A 2,139-nucleotide genomic window follows, 5' to 3' on the forward strand; every position below is an offset into this window, starting at 1 on the left:
GAGGTTACTTTAACGCCTGTAGACGTCTCTCCATTGAGGAAAACATGCTGTGTTCTATTTGCTAAAAACTCTTCAATCCAGCCACACAGCTGATCTGATATTCCGTAGCCTCTTACTTTGTATACCAAGCGACAGTGCGGAACTGTATCGAACGCCTTCCGGAAGTCAAGGAAAATGGCTTCTATCTGGGAGCCTGTATCTAATATTTTCTGGGTCTCATGAACAAATAAAGCGAGTTGGGTCTCACACGATGGCTGTTTCCGGAACCCACGTTGATTCCTACAGAATAGATTCTGCGTTTCCAGAAATGACATGATACACGAGCAAAAAACATGTTCTAAAATTCTACATAAGATCGATGTCAGAGATATAGGCCTATAGATCTTCGCATCTGCTCGACGACTCTTCTCGAAAACTGGAACTACCTGTGCTCTTTTCCAATCATTTGGAACCTTCCGTTCCTCTAGAGACTTGCGGTACACGGCTGCTTAGAAGGGGGGCAAGTTCTTTAGCGTACTCTGTGTAGAATGGAATTGGAATCCCGTCAGGTCCAGTGGACTTTCCTCTGTTGAGTGATTTCAGTTGCTTTTCTATTCCTTGGACACTTATTTCGATGTCAGCCATTTTTTCGTTCGTGCGAGGATTTAGAGAAGGAACTGCAGTGCGGTCTTCCTCTGTGAAACAGCTTTGGAAACAGGTGTTTAGTATCTCAACTTACGCGTGTCATCCCCTGTTTCAATGCCATTATCATCGCAGTGTCTGGATATGCTGTTTCGATCCACTTACCGATTTAACGTAAGACCAGAACTTCTTCGGATTTTCTGTCAAGTCGGTACATAGAATTTTACTTTCGAATTCACTGAACGCTTCACGCATAGCCCTCCTTACGCTAACTTTGACATCGTTTAGCTTCTGTTTGTCTGAGATGTTTTGGCTGCGTTTAAATTTGCAGTGAAGCTCTCTTTGCTTTCGCAGGAGTTTCCTAACTTTGTTGTTGAACCACGGTGGGTTTTTCCCGTCCCTCACAGTTTTACTCGGTACGTACCTGTCTAAAACGCATTTTACGATTGCCTTGAACTTTTTCCATAAAGACTCAACATTGTCGGTGTCGGATCAAAAATTTTCGTTTTGATCTGTTAGGTAGTCTGAAATCTGCCTCCTATTACTCTTGCTAAACAGATAAACCTTCCTCCCTTTTTTTATATTCGTATTTACTTCCATATTCAGGGATGCTGCAACGGCCTTATTAACACTGATTCCCTGTTCTGCGCTTACAGAGTCGAGAAGTTTGGGTCTGTTTGTTATCAATAGGTCCAAGATGTTATCTCCACGAGTCGGTTCTCTGTTTAATTGCTCGAGGTAATTTTCGGATAGTGCACTCAGTATAATGTCACTCGATGCTTTGTCCCTACCACCTGTCCTAAACATCTGAGTGTTCCAGTCTATATCTGGTAAATTGAAATCTCCACCTAAGACTATAACATGCTGAGGAAATTTATGTGAAATGTATTCCAGATTTTCTCTCAGTTGTTCTGCCACTAATGCTGCTGCGTCGGGAGGTCGGTAAAAGGAGCCAATTATTAACCTAGCTCGGTTGTTGAGTATAACCTCCACCCATAATAATTCACAGGAACTGTCCACTTCTATTTCACTACAGGATAAACTACTACTGACAGCGACAAACACGCCACCACCGGTTGCATGCAATCTATCCTTTCTAAACACCGTCTGTGCCTTTGCAAACATTTCGGCAGAATTTATCTCCAGCTTTCCGTACCTATAACGATTTCAGCTTCGGTGCTTTCTATCAGCGCTTGAAGTTCCGGTACTTTACCAACGCAGCTTCGACAGTTTACAATTACAATACCGATTGTTGCTTGGTCCCCGCATGTCCTGACTTTGCCCCGCACCCTTTGAAGCCGTTGCCCTTTCTGTACTTGCCCGAGGCCATCTAACCTAAAAGACCGCCCAGCCCACGCCACAAAACCCCTGCTACTCGTGTAGCCGCCTGCTGTGTTTAGTGGACTCCTGACCTATCCAGCGGAACCCGAAATCCCACCACCCTCTGGCGCAAGTCGAGGAATCTGCAGCCCACACGGTCGCAGAACCGTCTCAGCCTCTGATTCAGACCCTCCACTT

This window comes from Schistocerca cancellata, chromosome 10, assembly GCF_023864275.1.
Source record: "Schistocerca cancellata isolate TAMUIC-IGC-003103 chromosome 10, iqSchCanc2.1, whole genome shotgun sequence".
Lineage (NCBI taxonomy): Eukaryota > Metazoa > Arthropoda > Insecta > Orthoptera > Acrididae > Schistocerca > Schistocerca cancellata.